Source organism: Psammomys obesus, unplaced genomic scaffold (assembly GCF_907164565.1).
Source record: "Psammomys obesus unplaced genomic scaffold, mPsaObe1.curated_primary_1811, whole genome shotgun sequence".
NCBI classification, from domain to species: domain Eukaryota; kingdom Metazoa; phylum Chordata; class Mammalia; order Rodentia; family Muridae; genus Psammomys; species Psammomys obesus.
This window is the reverse complement of record NW_026586550.1, coordinates 4,801,083-4,822,192: the sequence shown is the minus strand read 5'-3', so window position 1 is coordinate 4,822,192 and position 21,110 is coordinate 4,801,083.

Genomic DNA, 21,110 nt, shown 5'->3' with positions numbered 1-21,110 from the left:
CTTCCTTCCTTCCTTCCTTCCTTCCTTCCTTCCTTCCTTCCTTCCTTTCTTTCTTTCTTTCTTTCTTTCTTTCTTTTTCTTTTGTTCATTCTTTTTTTTTTTTCTTTGACAGGGCTTCATGTAGACATATCTATTTAGCTAAGGATGACTAATCAAACTATCTCCACTTCCCAAGGGCTTGATTTATAGGTGTGTGCCACCATGCTTGGGCTCAGTGGTTTTATAGATATTAACACGTGACTTCAGTGAATTGACCAAAAGACTGACTATACTAAACATATATCAGGTAGACCATGCTAGGATACAGGATCAGTGACAGATACTACAGCAATTCTCTACAGAATGTACAGAATGTGTCATGTATGCTTTGAGCAGAGACAAGCCATCTAGTCATCCATGGGATGAGGGGAATCCTAACTGAAGAGTGCATGTTAAAAGAACTGTGGCCCCAATGTGCCTCTTTTTGAGTTGTTGGTCAGCAGAGTCCCAAAGACCCCCAAGCATTATAGCAGTGGGTCATCAGCTCCTTGAGGGTCAAGTGACCCTCTCACAGGGATTGCCTAAGACCATTGGAAACAAGATATTTACATTATGCTTCATAACAGTAGAAAAATCACAGTTATGAAGTACCAAAAATAAATAAATTTATGGTTGTAGGGTCACCATAATATGAGGAACCAGTTGGGTGGTGGTGTGCACACCTTTAATTCCAGCACTAGGGAGGCAGAGGCAGGCAGATTTCTGTGAGTTCTATGCCAGCCTGGTCTACAAAGTGAGTCCAGGACATTCACAGCTACACAGAGAAACCCTGTCTTGAAAAAAAAAAAAAAAAACACAAAAAACCAAAACAAAATAACAACAAAAAATGAGAAACTATTTTAAAGGGTCACAGAATTAGGAAGGTTGAGAACTACTGTAAAACCATTGCCATTTCTTTTAGGTTACCTTTGACAGCAACAATCTGTTGCTGAAGACACCATACATTAAAGCCATAGAACATGAAAAAGTTAAGCTGGTATTGATTTTGAAGCTTCACCCCTTTGGTTAGTTTTCATAGTACTGGAAGGTACTACACATGCTACCAGAGGGAAAAAAACAATGGCCTTGCTTTAAGGCAACTCTAACTCTCCAGCTTCCATTGGCACAAAAGCTGAGTGAACTGCGGTGGGGGGCAGTTGGTAATAGCAGCGGAAACAGATGAGGAGACAGAGCAGGCTAGGGTTTGAATGCCAGCCCTGTCACAGATTGACCATCACCATGGTAGGTTACTGATGCTACTGTGTCTTGCCCCCATTTGGTACCTTATAAGTAGGCAGGCATATATTTGACAAAGTGATGGGTCTGTGTTAAGGAAGGATAATGAAAAAGAATGAATAGTCTGGTATCTGTCTAATATCCACTTATAAGTGAATATATACCATGTGTGTCTTTCTGCTTCTGGTACACCTCACTCAGGACGATTTTTTTCTGGTTCCCACCATTTGCCTGCAAATTTCATGATTTCCTTGTTTTTAATTGCTGAATAGTATTCCATTGTGTAAATGTACCACAACTTCTGTATGCATTCCTCTGTTGAGGGACATCTGGGTTGTTTCCAGGTTCTGGCTATTACAAATAAAGCTGCTACAAACATGGCTGAGCAAATATCCTTGTTGTGTACTTGAGCATATTTTGGATACATGCCTAGGAGTGATATAACTGGATCTTGAAGCACTATTCCTAATTGTCTGAGTAAGCGCCAGATTGATTTCCGAAGTGGTTGTACCAGTTTACATTCCCACCAGCAATGGAGAAGGGTTCCCCTTTCTTCACATTTCTCCAGAATGTATTGTCACTTGTAATTAATATATATAAAGTTTGGTATCCTCTCTGTCTAAGGCCATGCTCGGGGCTTAGCTTATTGTAATATTAGAGTTTTCCATAGTAACCATCTAGTTTGTTACAGTTTATTTTGAAGGAAAAAAAATTTGTTTTTCCTCTGTAGGAAATCTCAGTATTTACTCTTAATATCTTCAATTGACTTGATGAGGCCTACCCATGCTGTAGAGGGTAATCTGTTTTATTCAAAGTCTACTGAATTAAAGTTAATCGTTTGGGATGGGAGGATGGAGGGAGCTACAGGGGGGGATACAAAGTGAATAAATTGTAACTAATAAAAATAAATTAAAAAAATAAAGTTAATCATATCTAAAAATAATACAAATTCACAGTATTGTCTAGGTTGCTATCTGATCAAACTGGGTAACATGCTCCAGGCAGGTTGCCATGTATGATAGCCATCCTACTTTCCCAGTAGGATGCTTTCATTGACTCAGGCCAGACTGTATGACAAAGGACAGAACTGAGGCTGAGTGTGAAGTTTTACCGCTCTACCTTCTCATCATGCCATGCCGCCTCACATATGATCCTAGAGCTCTTCCTACTGGGTATTTGAACACTTTGACAACTAAGCCACCATGGGTTCATTTTTTCCTAATATCTCCATACTCCCCAAACTTCTCTTATTTCTGTTATTTTCAACCCTTTGTAATGTATATATCTGAAACCTAGAAAGCCTAGTAGACAGATTTGGCCTTGAGTTTGAGTCTGATACCATTTTCAAGATGGAATCATTACTGAATGGTGCAGGGTAAGGGACCATTCTGTAAGCCAAGTCTGTGAGGCACCAGATAATAAGATATGAACTGGGGATAGAGTATGACCAAAAGATTGTCTGTGTCGCTCAGTGTAGCTGATCTTGAGATTTTGATAAAATCAGATTATATTTGTGAGGTGTTTTATACTATGAAAGGGCAGTTGTAAGCTGCTGCATGCTTGCTGAACACACTAGTTTCCTATGATTCCACAGACATGAAGTCTTCCCTGTGAGCATGACAAGCACTAGACAAGCACTACTGTGTGTCTAGTGCATAAGGCAAATCATAATTGTCTGCTGTGGAGCAGCCCCTATCCATACCTGGATTAAATCAAAAGCATATTCATATAACATGACTGAGTTTTTAAAGAAACCAAGACTCTCACTACATTAAAATAAGCGTTTTAAAAATTTCTTTGTCTTTCTAGCATCTCCAGATGAGACCAGTCACAGTGAGCACTATTCCCTCGACTATCTGGGTCAGCTAGGTACAGGTGCAGGAAGTGAGGACAGCATGGTTAGTTTTGCTTCCTCTCACCTCTGTGGTCCTTGGAAGTACCTGGACGTGTGGACAGGGAAGAAAGTGGGTTCTGAGAGTGAGGCCATATCTACAAGCATGCTTTCATCTCTCAGCGGTGCCTCAGAGACAGTGAAGATACAGGAGGATGTGCAGGCGAGGGGTTACCATAGCAACCCCTGGCATCTGTATGTGCCATTTGACCCCATTGACTACCTTTTCTTTGGCCTCCCATTACTCCTAGGGGACTTTTCAAATGGGAGGAAAACAAATATTGGTGATAACAAGGATATATGAGCACGTGCTCAGAAATTATACTGCAGTTCCCAGCCCGGCTCTGGCTTACAGATGAGGGCTGAGTGCCGAGGCAACAGGTAGCACATGCCCACATGCCATATGCCATAAATGATTTCCTTGCGCATGTAGTCTGTCTGCAAGACCCTGCTCATACCCATCTGTTCCCTACCTATGTGTATTGGTGCTGTTGTGTGTTACAGATCACAAGGCTTCTCATTGGTGGAAGCCCACACACCAACAGAACAGCCAACAGTGTGCACTTGAGAAATCACACGTGTTGTTCTACACCTGCAGCATGGGAAGACATTGCTGGAGTTGGCCAAGATCTGTGCTCAGGTGTGTGCTGTGGGTGAAGAGGTTAAAATGAAAATATCCCAAGGAAACTCAGAAGCTCAATGGGAGAGGAGGGAAGGATAGGGACTAGGAAGGAAAGAAGGGAAGAAAGCAGACAGAGAGGGAGAGATGAAATCTGGGGATAAGGAGTAGATGCTGCTCTAGGAAGGAGGAAGAGAATTTGAGGCAAAGCCAGATACAACTTAGTTGGAGGTGGGGCTGGGCAATAAAGTGCAAACAGCCCTTCCTAGTTTGTATAAGGAAGTAATTTTGGTTTTGGGCCCTGAACAATGGGGTCTCACAGATGGGTGGCTACAGAGAACCTGCCCTGTGTTATGACAACCTTTCTGCTTTGCCATCCCTTTGGAGCCATAGAGCCACCCCAGTTGATCCTGTCTGCTGCCACTGAAAGCTGGAAGAACTGGTGACAACTTGCTGGAGGCTGCATTTCCAGATGATATTTTTCTATTTTGAGGAATTCATAAACAGGTCCTCGGAATGGCTCCAACTTCCTCCTTCTTCCTCATGCTAAGCCTGCACACCCCGAAAAGATCCCCATTGTCTAGGCTGACCCCTGCCACTGTACTGTTAGCCCAGGCACCTGTAAGAATGACTTGCAGACACATGTGAGCTCATGAGAACTGGGTGTGTTTGGCAGAGCTGATGCCAGATTGAGATACATCCTCTTCCATACTGTTCCCTCTGTGTTTTTTCCTCAGACTCAGGCTTGGAAGAAGGTTCTGGCAAGAACCTATATGCCTGATATGAAAACAAGATTCTGTGTGCTATATATAGGCCCACAGGTGTTACATAAGAAATACATGTGTAATGAGTATAAAACGTTCACAGAGGGTCCAGATGCATAAATCTATTTATCCACAGCCAAGTGCATCTGTTTGCAAATGACCTGGGTGATCCCAGCCCAAGTACAGAGATTTGCTTAAGATCCTGCAAAAATGAAACACACTTGCCAACATGTTCTAAAAGCCAGTTAATAAAAGAAGAAAATGTCAAATTGCTTCCAAGTCAATCTAAGTAGATTTTTTTAAAAAATGTACCCAGTGGAAGTTATTTGGAGAATTTCTATCATTTTATACTAAAAAATCCTTAATGACACCCTGTTGCCTCCAGTAAAAATAAATCGGACCCTACCAGTCATTCAAGGTGGTTCAGAGTCTTGACCTAGGATCATCCTTCTTCACAAAGGGTACTTCCATTGCTCATACCACAGAGTTTATTTTTTGTTACATCTTTTTGACCCTGTAAAAACAGTTTGTTTGACAGATGTAATTGACCTGACTTTTGTATATAATCCAAAGTTGGGAGAAATAATGAACTTATTTATTCAACCAATACTGAGCAGTGGATGTGGACTGATCTTGATTCTAGTCTGGAGATTCAGCAGACAAGAAGGTAGAGGCCTTTTCACAAACAGGAGAGTGTGTATCCTAGAGAAGAGGACTGATGTGCTAGGTAGGGAAGTGCTAAAAAAGATGTCAAGTGGCTTGTGATGGGGTTTGTGGTTGTCCTAGGAAGGGTGGCTTCTCTGCAGAGGTAAGTTGGAGTAGAGACTTACATGTAATGAAGTGACTGCCTGCTGAGATTGGGAGAAGATGTACAAGAATAGGCCTGGGGTCAAGGACCCAGCTACCAGACAAACTATCCCATGATGGAGTGGTCAGAAAGGTCATGCTTACCCTGCCCCTGCCCATGCAAAAGCCATAGGCCTTCTTCTTAGGATTTTGGAAGTGGCTACCTTGCCCCTTAAAGGGACCATGTGGTCCCTCTCTTGGTCCTTCCTCTCTTGGCCTCTTGGCCTTCTCCCCTTTCTCTACCGGGGCACCAGCTTCTCTCTCTTTCCCCCTTTCTCTCTTTCCCCACATCATGCCCTTCTCTCCCTCCCTCCATATCCACTTAATAAACCTCTTTGATATAAAAGATCTGTTGTATGTCTAATCATCATTATTTAATTTGTCCCATAACATTATACTTCTGAACCAGTGGTGGGAAGATCCAGTGAGAGAACTGCCAGAGCATGGAGGGAGTGTGCCTCTCCTCTGAGTCCACACGTGTGAAAGGGAAGGATAAACCTGGCACCATTGCAGACACTTTCCATAGTGAAAACCTGCTCAAGACTGAAAGAAGACCCAGGCGGGTGGGATCTGCTCCAGACAAATGAGGAGTTGCCATGTGGAAGAAGGACCACACTTGTCCCACAGACTGAAGAATGGAGTTAAAGGGGAGTTTATCCATGATCTCTTTCTGTGTGGTGACCATCCTGCTTCTCCCCCAAATATGTGGCTCTGGACCGTGACTGATTTCTTGCCAATTAGCGGCTTGTCTGACTTTTTGGTCTTTTGCCTGGATAGCTATGAGTACAGCCCATGGTGGATTGGCAGAACTCTGTGTTCAGCTAGGCCCCTCACACCATGGGGCTTTTCATCCTCAAGGGGGCAAAACTGTTTTCTTCTTCCCATGGTGGCAGCAGGGGTGAACTGAGGATAAAACCAGCATTATATATGTCCTATTGGCCAATGGACATGAATCTCATGGCCAGGGTCAGAGTGAGAGAAGACAATATTGATGACAGGTTATGTGAGTACATGGATGTTGGTAACTATTAGCTTGTGTTACAACATATTAGAGAACACCTTTCCCGGCTGCACTATCTTACTCTGAGGGCTGATAAATCCCCCTCTGTGTGGCCCTTGACTTTCTCTTTAAGGTTTCAGCTAGTAGAAGTCCCATTCTGCTTAGACTATAAGTTGGTTGTTTTTTTTTTTTTTTTTTTTTTTTTTTTTTCTTCTAGTCTTTTCCATGTGTGGCTCTGGGCCACTTGAAAAAAAAATCGATAGATTCCCAAGGGAAACACCTTTGTAGCTTACACAGCCTTGTTGAATCGCACTTTCTGTATGTCTTGTTTGTTTTTCTTATTCTCCTGCCAGTTCAGCCATGATCAAAACTGTAAGCTGTATTTTCTCCAGCACTTCCAGATGTTCTTTACCAGGGGGTGCTCCCCCTCTGCCTCCTAGTTTGATGAGCACTTGTGAGAAATTTAGCAAAAAGTCATTTCTGTTTTAGGCAATGTTACCCAGAGCATGGTATCAGGTGTTAAAAATTGTTGTCATTCTTGCAGTCCTGAAAAGCAAAATCACTGCACGTGAGGGATACAAGCCAGTGTGAACAAGGGTTAGAAGAAACAAGAGCCCACAGAGATGAAATTGTCAGATACAAGTTTCAAATAAGTAGGTTTAGGTTCTTGCTAGTCAATACAGGGCCATGCTTCTGAAATGCAATACAAACTGGAAGGGGAATGTCTTAGTCAGGGTTCTCTAAGGAACAGAGCCAATAGGAATGAATATCTATTATGGAGGAGGTGTATTAGAGGTATCGGCTTATACGAGTCAAGCGGGAGAGTCCAGCAATAGTGTCTGCACATCGGAGAGGCTGGAAGCCCAGTATAGATGCTCGGTCCACAGTTCTGATGCCCAAGCAGGGAATGAAGGCCCACAGCTGCACATCTTCAGTTCCCACTGGAAGGCTAACGAAGTTTGGTTCTAATGCCAACAAAGAAAGGTAATGGTCACGGCAGCAACAGAGTAGATAGACTCACCAGCTGCGAGAGATAAGGCAGATAGGCAAAACATAGCTGCAGGGTCTTCTTCTCTCAGTTAACCCCTTCGAGACACACCCTTATAGGCCTGCCCAAAGGCCTCTCTCTTAGTTGATCCTGCATCTAGTCAAGTTGACAAGTATAATTAGCCACCAGAGGATGATAAGGAAGTAAGTGAGAGATGATGATTGAAATCAGCTCATGATGGGAGGTGGTTTTTATTCTATATCCAGTGGCAAGTAAACAGGGGAGAGATGGAGACATTAAATGGGAGAGTTGGGAAATTGATTTCGTTAAAAGAAAGCAAGACTTGGTGGGTAGGGGAGGATGGTAGATTGTCAGAGATCAGAGACGAAGTGGGGAAAGGGAGACTCATTAGGAGGGTAGAAGGCCTAGATAAAGTGGCAGTGGCTTGAGTGTGTGCAACAGAGCTAGCAAAAATCTGAGTGGGTAGAAATTATCTTGGATTACCAATCTGCCCCAAATTTAGCCACTTAAAATACCCTATCACAATGTTTCTGGTGGTTGGAAATCTACAGAAGTTTAGCTGGGTTTTTCAAGGTCAGGGTCTCTTGTGGGGCTATCACCAACACTCTAGCTAAGGCTGGAGTCATGTCAGAGCTAAAACAGGAAGGATGCCCTTGGAAATATGTCCACCTGGTTCTCAGGAGGCTTACTTCCATGGAGCGCTTGGCCTGGTGCCTCTGTTCCCTACCTCAGGTTCTCTCCAAGGGGCAAGTGCAACATGATGGCTAGCAGCTTGCTTCTCTCAGGGTGAGGGAAATTCCTGCTTATTTGCCAGGGTGGAGACATATGAATTCACACAAACAGAAGTTATAGTCACCTGCTCCCTGTATACTGAAGATCAAACCCAGGGCCTATACAGACTAGACAAGTGCCCAACCCTGAGCGATAGCACAGTTCATGTGTTACTGCCTTTTTATAACAGAAACCCCTGGAGTTCATATAGATCAAGGTCCCAATTCTTTCATGGGTTTTTGGTCACACATACCAACTCTAGTACATGTGAAAAGAGATAACCCATGGGGATGAGTCCCCAGAAGTGGAGACAATGGGAGACATTTTGGAAGCTGAGACCTTTGGTTATATTAATCACACTGGTGTTGCTGATTACACTGATGTACAGGAAGAAATATTTTTAGGCTTTTGGTTTGAGCTACAGTGGGAACAATTGGAAAAGCAGCATATTCATGGTGGGAAGAAATCGATAATCCCAATTGCAAGGTCCGGGGACATAACTCGGATGGTAAAGTGCTTACCTAGCACACACTGATTCCATCTCAGCTATTGCCAACAAAACAAAGCAAAACATTCTCTCTTCAATTTCTGAAAGACATCTAAATATGCAAGAAATGTGAGAGTCACAGCCATGGATGAAATTGGCAGCTTAGGAACTCATAAGGTCATTTAGCTGTGGCCCCTCGGCCTTAACTGCTCAAATTTTTAAACGTCCATTTTTCCAAACCAGATCAGTATCTTGGAGGCATTGCTTAGCTACTGGGATTTGCAAAGCTCCCCAGTCCTGACACGTGTCCAAGTTAACTGCCAAAGAGAGAAGAGGGTCCAGAAGCCCTCTGTGTGTGTGAAGATGGAGGAAAGCTCACAGTTCCAGAGGCGGGGGAAGGACAACACGAGGCATGGTTTCTTTTGTAGGGCTCGTGGACAGGCTGGCCTTGCAGCTCGGTTTGTGTGTATGACTTTGCTGTAGTCCTGCTGGAGAGGAGAGTTTGTGTGTGTCACACACAGAAGCTATCATCTGTGGCCGTGGAGAGCATAGAATTGCTTTGGAATTTTAAAATGTAAAAAAGTCTGATTCTATTTCATAATGCAATCAGACTTAATTAGACCAAAGTATTTACAGAGTATTCCTCTGGCCTTTTTAATTAGGGATACAAGTTAAGCACATTTGAATCTGACACTCTATAAGGCTGGCTGATTCTGTGCAGAGATGTGGCTGGCTTCCAGCTGGAAGAGCCGGAAGTCAAGCTGAAAGAGGGAAAAAAAGAGTGGCCAGTCCCATTTAGCTTCACAGTAGCTCTAAAAGGTCAGCTTTTGCATGCAGAATGACCTCGGCTATCCAATATTAAATAGATACTTGGAGATATTTTTTCTGTGCTGTGGGCTTTGTGCATTAACAGATTCATTTTTCTCATATGGAAGGCTCTGTTGGTAATCCTCCTCACTCCAAACTTGCAGGATAATGTACCTGGTAAACTAAGAGATCAAAGACTTTCAATTGAGTCCTCAGCTCTGCCAGCTGGGGCCCTGAAACTGTGATCCACCCATACATTGTTTGTGATCCTTGATCCACAAATCCAAGTCAAAATCAAAAGTGCAGAAACATATAGCATTGTCTCACACATGCTTGCATTTGACTGGGCACATTAAAAAAACTATCACTTGGTCTGGATTTTAATCAAAAGAACCCAGGATGCTCTGTGCTTGAAATCTGAAGACCTGGGTTCAAGATTCAGCCCTCCTGGCTGGCAGCTGTGAACCAAAGGCTGGCTGGTCCCCCCTGTCTCCATGCTGTGAAGTGCAGGCGCTGTGGGTAGTCTTCCCTCTTTGGGAATTCCTTGTCTACTTGCATCCCACTACTTTCTGGGGTGGGGTAAAGTACATGGCTGTAAAGAGCCTCATTTTGCTAATGTACAAACTTGCCACCACTATCAGCCCTCATCTTGTGGCAGATACACAAGCCTCTCACTTTCCATTGACATCTGCTACTTTGGTTTTTCACCATCGGGGCTTTCTTTCTTCCAAAGCTCATCGCATGGGCCTCCTCTTTCCTTACTACATTAAAACATTTTTGTTTTGTTTTTGGGAACATTATAAATGTATGCAATGAAATATGGTCTTTTCACCCTTTCTATTTTACCCTATTTCAGCCCACTCCAAGCCCCACCCCCTGCTCTCATAACGCCCCTCACAATATTGTTTTTTTTGCTGACCCATTAAGTCCAATTAGTGCTACCCATATGGGCACAGACATGGGGATATCCATGAAAAGAGATGATTCTCCGCCCCCCAGAAATTCTCCTGCCAATAGCTCCTCAGTACGGGCGGGACCTGGAGATCGTCTACATCGCCTGTGCTGGGATTTAGACTGGCTTGGTCTTGTGCAGGTGCCGTGAGTTCATGCATATGGTAGCCATGCTGTGCTGAGAAGTTAGCATCTCTCCGTATTCCTCCCCATCCTCTGACTCTTACCTTCTTCCCACCCCTTCCATGATATCTCACCCAGGCCCACATTCTCAGCATCACCTGTTGACTTCTGCCCACTGCAAAAGGAGCTTCTCTGACCAAAGCTGAGAGCAGCCCAGGCCTGTTGAAACTGAGAACTTGGGGGACTCCTCTCTAGTAAGTCTTGGTTCATGAACTTCATCTCACTTGAAACATCTGTTTTGTTTTTTGTTTTTTTTTTTTAAAGTCCAGCATCATTTTCTTGAGTGTTTAACCACAGATGTCTGTGTTTGTTCTGACTGGTCACTCTGACCTGTATTGCATCATGAGCTTCTGGAGTGCAGACACCTGGGAAGTTCTTGATGCACAAATCAGAATGAAAGTTCTCTCCATCAACGGAGCTGCTAGCTTCTTTTCATAGTTCATGTGTATTTCTCATAGGTCTGAACAGAGCAGACTCACTCAGAAAGCAATCTAGCTTTGGATATTTGTAGATGCTCTCCCTAGCCAGAGTGGGTATCAGCTACTGTAGTGTGTGTGATGAAAATACCCAGGAAACACTTCTTTTTGTCTTTCATTAGCAAGAATATGTCTCCTTCAGCATGTGTCTGAGAGTTCTCTCCTCTCTTCTAAGCCCAGGGACATTTGAGAAGATGAATCATGGTCTAAATGCAGGAGCTGCCATTCTGCACACACCACTGTGCATATTTGGGTATCATCCCAGTCTGTGATGGCAGGCATAACTCTGGCCCCACAGGGGAGGGATCCTGAGCTTGAATGTGGCATCAATCACGATCTGATATTTTTGGAGCACTAGAGACTAAAGGATTCAGGTCGATGCTTCGGGATGTGCATAATGAACATCCATCAAGGACTTTTGTGGAACAGTAGACACGACACTGTTCTAGGACACAGGAGTCCTGAGTAGTATTCTTATCTTCCACTAAATAGAGGCGTGATTTAGGGCAAGCCCTATTGCCCTTCTAGACCTCAGAGAGAGGCAGGTTAAACTAGATCATCTTAATGTTAATTTTCCTAAAGGTCCAAGGGTTAAATGGAAAGACAATCTTGTCCCAGTCAACAGGACTTAGACATTTTGTCTTGATCTTCCAATGTTTTCACTTTTCTGGAGATGTGTGATAGAAAAGGAAGTATTCTGGGATAATTTTCTGAATGTCTAACAGACACACACATAAGAGGGAGTCAGAGGGATCAGAGACCAGATGAAGGAAAGGGGAGGAGAGGCAAGCGGAATTGAAGGCATCCCTGTCCTTCCTTCTCTAACCCCAGTTGGTGATATTAGAATATGCTGAGACCCACGCTGGGCACATACTAATTGCTATATAAATATCTGCTGAAAAATATACAGCAGTGAAGTTATGTTGGGCAATAAGGCAGAACAAAGCTGCTCATGGAAGACCAGTCTGGAGTCCTCTCAGCGAGCCTTGGATTCCAGGATTAGGGCATCCTAATCCTGGGAAGGCGGGCTAAGGGGAAGGCATGAATGCTTCAAGTGCAGAGTCAAGAAGATGGCTATTTTAAGGTTGTTCTGGGGTGGGGGTGCTGCATGGGTGACTTGACAGTGAGGATTGACACCGATATTGTAGCCATCCAGGCAGCACTGGGAATGGCAGAGGAGACAGGAGACGTAGACATCACAGTGTTACCGTGTGGTACCGTGTTATCCTCTCCCGCCAGGACCCTCCACTCCCTGGCAGCTGAAACATTCCAGTCTGTGTTCTGTATCAATGACAAATGGTCTCTAGAAGGGAAAGTTCTTGAGGAGGACACTTTGCAGCTGTGGTTAGGGGTGGTGGTGCTGGTGGCAAGAAGCAATTCCAGAAAAAGAAAGGGATAATGTAGGCTCCTGAGACAAAGGCTCCTTAGCCAGTCTCCAGATGAGGCACCACCACAGGTGACCACAATCTTATCTTCCTCAGCAATGTCACTGGTATAAGATTAACAACTCACCTTCTGAGGGGCCTTCCTTAGCTATGAAGCTAAGCTCTTGCTTATAGGCATGCTGAAATATGTCTTTCCTACTTAGCATGTTTTCTTCCATCACCACCTACCTCTTTTTTTTGCATTTAGCTTTTAATTTATTTTGTGTATATGCATGCTTTGCTTTCAGGTATGTATGTCCCCTCCATGTGCGCTTGGTATCCCTAGAGGTCAGATCCTCTGGAACTGGAGCTATGGATAGTTGTGAATCACCGTGTGGGTGATGAGAACTGAACCAGGAGTCTCTGGAAGAACATCCAGTGCTCTTAACCACTGAGCCATCTCCCCAGCCACACCTACATCTTCTCATAGTAAAGTAATAGAGTAGGTAGCGGTAGGGAATAGCAGATTCTGTTTCCCTAAATGTCCTAACAATAAAAAAAGCGGATGGTAACTGTGACTTATTATCTACCTGTTATGTCTATAAATTCCAAAAAGTCTAAGAAAAACGGAAGTTAAACCAAATCCATATAAATAACAAAAGGTATTTAAAAAATGGTTCATCCAGCCCAGGAGAATGCTGTAAGCTTCAGAGGACTAACAAGTTTGAAAAACACTAAGTTCCTTAGGAAATGGGTGGGTGACGTAAAAACAACAACAACAACAACAAACCAAGAGTCATTGTGAAAAAGTACTCAGCTTTTTTACTAATAAGGTGCAAGTTAAGGTAATACCAGAGTTGAACCTGGTGGTGCAGGACTGTTATTGAAGCTACTCAGGAGGCTGAGGCAGGAGAATCACCAGTTAAAGCCTGCCAAGGCTACACAGTAGATTGCAGGACAGCCTGGGCAACTTAGACCCTACCTAACAACAAAAGGCAAAAGGAGGGCTGAGGCTGCAGCTCAATGATGGAGAGCATGCCCACCATGAACAGGTCCCAGGTTCACCCTAGGACCGCAAAGGAAAACTGCAAAGCGCAGGGAGTAGCAAAGCTTTGGTTTGACTGGTAAAAGTGCGATTGCTCTGTGTGGTGAGGGTACAGAGAAATTCTCAGATTGCTGTTTTTAAACTTCTGAAGGGAAATTGCACAGTATCTATCAAACAAATATATACGTTCATCACCATCATCATCATCATCATCAAACATCTAGCAGTTTCACTCTCATAATTCGCTTCTGTTTTAGTTTCTCTTCTATTGCAGTGGTAAAATACTTGATCAAAGCAACTTAAGGAAAAGGGGGTTTATTTTGGCTTATGATTCCAGAGATATAGAGTCCACTCATGGTGGGGAGGACATGTTTACAGGAACATAAAGCTCAATCATCACATTGTATCAGAAGTTAGACAGCAGAGAGGGAACAGGAAGTTATGAATCCTTAAGGCCCATCCCTAGCAACTCACTTCCTCCAGCAAGGATCTAGTTTCTAAAAGGTTTCACATCCTTCCCCAATAATGCCACCAGCTGGGGACCAAGTGTTCAAACAGGAGCCTATGGGGAACATTTCACATTCAAAGCACAGAGGCTCCCAGTTAACCAGATTCTCAAAGGTAGGGCCTTGACAGGCAACAATAACACATGCGTGCTCAAAGGCTGCAGGGAATATCTCTACAAAAGGATGAAAAGGGTGTGAGACATTCAACAATCTATGCTGTTTATTCCTGGCCCTCTGCTTGTTGTGCTTGATGATCTTGATATTTAATTCCAGTGCTAAATGAAAAATGAAGGCTATTTTTTATACTACAAATGCTATATTAAATATGTTTTTGAAAAGAACAAAATAAACTCTTGATGTTCAATGATAGTGAGTCTGAAGAATACTGATTCACCCATGAGATGAAGTAATATGCTGCTAATAAAATTATGTTGCCCAAGAAAATTTACCAAATAAAAACAATAAAGACACATAGTAATGTTGCAGTGAGTTCTAATGTAAATATACACACTGGTCAGTAATGGCTCTGGATACTAGCAAATGGATAATTTTGCTCTTAGTATTTAGTCATCATTTTCTCCAAAGTAAGTGCATTACTTGAGTCATCGTAAAAGCTCATTTTCTAAACACATAGAGAAAACAAGTGGCAGCCACATAGAAAATAAAGTACCAAGAAAAACTTCCTGGAACTTGCGTTAGCCCTGGTCTACTCCTCAACCTAGCCTTAGGGGACTGTTCCTGCATGATGCATTTGTGGGTGATAGGAACCCTTCTACCTGGGTAGGACCAGTAACCGAGATTATAAGCAGAAAAGCCATAGCACCATTGTGGCTTAAACATGTAGATAGAGCCATTTTTTAAACATTTAAAGCAATTAAAAATTAAACATTTTAAACATTTAAAAGAAGAGGAGGACTTTCAGTGGACTAGGGGAGGAGGATGGGAGAAGAGGAGGAGAGGGTGGTATTGGGAGGCGATGAGGGAGGGAGCTACAATTGGGATATAAAGTGAACAAATTGTAAAATAAAAATAAAAATAAACCCTAAAGAGATGCTAAATAAATAAATAAATATTGAAGTACTGTGCAGGACATGTCTACATTTTACTTATTTGTGTGTGTGTGTGTGTGTTGGGACGTGTTCATGTGTCATGGTGTGAATGTGGAAGTCAGCGGACAACTTTCAGGAGTTGGTTCTCTCCTTCCACTAAATGGGTCTTAAGGATTGATCTCAGGTTGTCAGACATGGTAGCAATGTCTTTACCTATTGGGCCAGCTCTCCAGCTAGATGGAACATTTTGTTTTGGGAGTTTTGTTTTGTTTTGGGACAAGGTCTCACTGTGTATCCCTGGCTGCCTGAAACTTAATGTAGACCATGTTGGCCTCAAACTCACAACGATCTGCCTGCCTTTGCTTCCTGAGTGCTGTGATTAAAAGCGTGTACCACCACAAGCAGCGTACATGGAATATGTTGTGTCCTATGCTGGCTTTATCACTGTTGTTATTTTTGATGTTAATTTTTAGATGTAAATAGAACATCAAATAATTATTTAATAAATTCTATGTAGTCAAGAAACAAAATATTGTAGATGTTTTTAAACCCACCCTAGTTATCTAATTTCCAATATTTTGATTTGATGTTTTCATTTTCATGTGTGCCTGGGATGAAGCCTACTTGGTCATAGTGAGTAATATCTTTGATGTGTTCTTGGACACATCATTTGGTTTGTGGGTATTTTATTGAGTATTTTTGCATCCATGTTCATAAGGGAGATTGGTTTGAATTCTCTTTCTTTGTTGGATCTTTGTGTGGTTTAGGTATCAGAGTGACTGTGGCTTCATAAAACGAGTTTGGCAATTTTCTTCTCTTTCTATTTTGTGGAATAGTTTGAAGACTGTTGTTATTAGTTCTTCTTTGAAGGTTTGGTAGAATTCTGCACTGAAATCATCTGGCCCGGGGCTTTTTTTGAATGGGACACTTTTGATGACTGCTTCTATTTCCTTAAGGGATATAGGACTATTTAATTTATTTACCTGATCTTGATTCAGCTTTGGTAAGTGGACCTACCTTATCAAGAAAATTGTCCATTTCATTTAGATTTTCAAATTTTGTGACATACAGACTTTTGAAGTAAGACCTAATGATTCTTTGGATTTCCTCAGGGTCTGTGATTAATGTTTTACTTTTCATTTCTGATTTTGTTGATTTGGCTGGTGTCTCTCTGCCTTTTAGTTAGTTTGGCTAAGGGTTTGTCTATCTTGTTGATTTTCTCAAAGAACCAGCTCTTGGTTTCATTGATTCTTTGAATTGTTTTCTTTGTTTCTAATTTATTGATTTCAGCTTTGAGTTTGATTATTTCCAATGGTCTACTCCTCTTGGATGTGTCTGCTTCTTTTTCTCCTCTAGGGCTTTCAGGTGCGCAAAATTTTTATGTTAAGTAGATGTTTATGTGTTTGTCTGAGAGTGGGTTTGTGCACATGAGTGCAGAACCTGTGGAGACCAGAAGAGGGTGTCAGATACTCTAGAGCTGCAGTTAAGTCCATGGGTTGTTAGCTGCCATATTGCATGCTGGGAACCAAATTTAACTCCTCAGCAAGTGTAGGCTGTGCTCTTAACTGTGAAGACATTGCTCCAGCCCCTTGCTGAAGGGACTTTATACCCTTCAAAGTCTTTGGCTCTGAATATTTGGAATTGATAATATTCTAAGTAATCTTGCTGATGACATCAGAGCTGGGTATCTAGTCTGATCAAAATCTGTGAGATGAGGCAATGACTTCCATTAAGCTTGAATCCTAAAAGTTTTCCAGTATCACCCTTTAGTATGGCATTTTAATTCATCTCCCATAGTTAGGATGGAAGGGAGGTGGGTGTGGCCATGTTGTGCAGATGTGAAAGGGTGTACACAGGACTGCTTTTCTAACTGGAGGCTGTTACACAGGAGGAGGAGAAAGCATGCTTTACACTGGCTTATTTCAACAGTATGTGATTATTATGGTCTAGTGCCTGGGGCTTGTATATATTTTTGTTAAGGTGAAATTTTCTTTGTAATGGAATTGGTTATAACAGGCTTTGATCTCTATTCATCTCACTTACCCAATTCTCCCTCTGGCAATGTTGATAGCCTTTGCTCCCTTCACAGCAATCTGTCCAGTCGTGTCTAAGAACCTTAATGTGCCTCTAATTTGTGACCACAAGCTCCCCAACGGGGATGTTCTCATGTGCCCCATATCTTGCTGATTTATCCAACTCCCATCTATCACGGTGGCCTTGCCCAATCTAGGTTTCCCAAGGTGGTCATTCTGCTGCTTTAGTGATCTCCTTGGAATCTCCAGGTCTGTTGAGACAGAAAAACTTAGTTTTGACACACATTATAGATGATAAACCGTTATGTTCTGGAAGATTCTGAGTATCTGTCTCTGCCTGTTATGAGTGCTGTGTCTAGGTGGGCTGGGTAATAGTTAGGGAAAGATAGAAAACTCAGTGTTTAAATGGAAACAGCTGCCAGCCACCCCGCCACAGTGTTTAGTGTTTAGTGTTTAGTAAATTTAGCCTAGAGGGAGAGTAGGCATGATGCAACCCACTGAATCACCACTGTAGCCTACACAATGGCTTCTCCTAGACAGAGTGTCTGTAAACGGATGCTCTCTTCTCCTGAGTGCTTTAAGCATAATAAGCACTGGCTGTGTTTGTCTAATTGTTTTCTTCCCTTTCTTGTTCTATACATAGGCTGAATCTGCAAGAAGGCACATTGCAGGCTCTTGCTTATAGCATTTCACAAAATAGTACTAAAAGCTCTCTTTACTAGACTATTGAGCCTGTCTTGGTGCCTGGGATCCAGCTTTCACAGCCTCTATAAAAATGTGACTATAACAGTTGGGGATATAAATTATTACCATTAATTAGCTTAGTTAGAGCTTTAAGGCTCACAGAATGGACAACACAGTGTCCATTCATTCAAGCAACATTTAATAAATAATTATTTTGAGGGGATCCAAGATGGCTGCGCCAGGAGGACACTGCCTCTGAGGAGCAGGACAGCATTTTTGGTATAGCAACCAAGAGACTAAACCCTGGGCCCTAAAACAATAGCGATTGTGTTTCCCAGGTGAGAGGAATCTCCACCATGTGGGAATCAGTCAGGTCCAGTCTCAGGTCACCCAGCCAGAACCCGAAAGAGATCCCAGGTCATGCAGGCACTCGGTAGCCAGACTAGAGCCACACGCCTGCATGTCCTGATCACCTTCCCAGGCTGAACGGAGGACACAAAAACACCAAAGACTGGGAGTCCCAGTCACGAGAAAAACCCACACGGAAGGAAGCAAACGGGGACTAACTCAAGGTCACCCAATATATCCCTATAAAAGGTTCCACAGACTGGTGGGCAAGCACTGCCAGCCCAGAGACCTGTTCTGCACCAACCATCCTTCACAGACAGAACTGTGTGCCCCAGGACACCAGAGACTGAGAGTCCCTGTAGGGAGAAAACCCCACAGGGAGGGAGACAGCTTAGAGCACTCAGCTGACCACCCCCCCCAGCTGCTCTACCAGCACACACGGGAAAGTTCCAGGGAAAAGGTCTCAGGTTCCTGCCCAGTCACCAGCTTGAAGCCACCACGCACCAGTGCCTACACGTTCTACGTGCCAACTCAAACACCACAGACTGGGCCTTCCTGTTGGGAAAAAAACCCCATAGTGGGAGAAACACCTGGCCCTACCTCAGGACACCTAGCTCCAGAAAAGTTTCTGGCTATCCACAGGCTTCTGACTCTAGTCTCCAGCTGCATGCATGAGAGCAGAGCTCAACCTGCCACTGACTACTGCTTGGGTACTGGGGCACAGAAACCCAATCTTAGACCTACAGAAGCCTGGGATCCCCAAGATCAACCCCCAGAACTGCTCCAAGGGACAACCAGTTATCCCTAATTAAACTGACCAAACCCTGGGGCACCCAGGTTACAGCAGCAGCTCACTAAATTTACAGCAAGAAACCCAGAAGCAGAGCAGCTGTCTCCAGGACTTCTCTGGGTAAGAGGAGAGCCCTCTTGACTAACAAGGACCACAGTTACCACTCAGTCTGTATGCCTGAGGTGAGCTGTGGCAATTCCTGAAAAATACCAGCCATTCAGTGACCATACCCAAAAAGCTGAGGAGGCTTCTTTCAGGAAAAATCATCTTCCTGCCAAGGGGATTCTTTCCACCACAGGATTCCAGGAAGCACCAGAAACTACACCCAACACCTAAGAGAGCCCAATGGGTAGAGGCCAGCGTAAAAGCTCAACCAACAAAAGATAGAGCAATATGACATCTCCAGAACTCAGTTATCCTGGGGCAAGCAGCCCTAGACACCTCAGCATAATTGAAATTCAAGAAGATTACCTTACATCTATGCTTATGAAGAGGATAATAGAGGAAACAAATAAAATGTGTAAAGAACTACAGGAAGATAAAATCAAACAGGTAGATAAAGACAAACAGATTATGGCCATCCATAAAGAAATAGAGGAAGATAAAGATAAACAGATTATGGCCATCTGTAAAGAAATACAGGAAGTTGTAGCCAAACAGTTTGTGGCCCTTAGAGAGGAAATGCTTAAATCACTGAAAGAAATAAAAGAAACAGAGGATTGTTCAAACAAACAGCTGAAGGAATTGAAGGAAAAACAGGAACAGTCAGACAGGTGAAGGAAATCAACAAAATGTCTCAAGATCTGAAGATAGAATTGGAAAAATTAAAGAAAACACAAATGGAGGAAACTGTGGAAAGAAAGAACTTAGGGAAGAAAACAGGAACTTCAGAGGTAAGCATAACCAATAGACTACAAGAGATGGAAGAAAGAATCTCAGGTGTGGAAGATACATGGAAGAAATCGATATATCTGTCAAAGAAAATGTTAAATCTAAATAATTCCTGACACAGACTGTCCAAGAAATTCAAGACAACATAAAAAGACAAAACCTAAGAATAATAGGAATAGAGGGAAAAGAAGATTCCCTCCTCCAAGGCCCAGAAAATATTTTCAACAAAACCATTGAAGAAAATTTCTCCAACCTAAAGGAGAGGCCAATAAGAATACAAGAGACCTACAGAACACCCAATAAATTAGATCAGAAAAGAAAATCCTCCCTCCACATAATAATCAAAACAGTAAGTATACAGAACAAAGAAAAAATACTAAAAGCTGCAAAGGGAAAAAGACCAAGTAACATATAATGGCAAACCCATCAGAATCACACCTGAGTTCTTAATAGAGACTATGAAAACCAGAAGGGCCTGGACGGATATCATGCAGATCCAAAGAGAACACAGATGTCAGCCCAGTCTACTATACCCAGCAAAACTCTCAGTCCTCATAGATGGAGAAAACAAGATATTCAATGACAAAAACAAATTTCAACAATACCTACACACAAATCCAGCATTACAGAAGACACTAGAGGGAAAAACACAACCCAAGAAAACTAACTACTTTCAAGAAAACACAGGAAATAATTAACCTCACTACAGTAAAACAAAAAATAACCAAGCACACAAACTTACTACCACAGCTAACATCAAAATCAAAGGATCTAACAGCCACTGGTCATTAATCTGTCTCAACATCAATGGACTCAATTCTCCAATAAAAAGACACAGACTAAGAGAATGGATACATAAATAAGACCCAGCAATCTGTTACATAAAAGAAACACACCTAAGTCACAAAGATAGACATTACCTGAGGGTAAAGGGCTGGAAGACAGTTTTCCAAGCAAATGGACCCAAGAAGCAAGCAGGAGTAGCCATTCTAGTATCTGATAAAATAGACTTTCAACCAAAATTAATAAAAAGAGATGGGGAAGGACACTTCATATTCATCAAGGGAAAATTCCACCAGGAAGACATCACAATCCTGAACATCTATGCCCCAAATACAAGGGCACCAACATTTGTAAAAGAAACATTGATAAAACTTAAACCACAAATAGATCCCCACACATTAATAGTGGGAGACTTTAACACCCCACTCTCAACAAAGGACAGGTCAACAAAACAGAAATTATACAAAGAAACAATGACTCTAACAGAGGTCATGAATCAAATGGACCTAACAGACATCTACAGAACCTTATACCAAAACACAAAAGAATTTACCTTCTT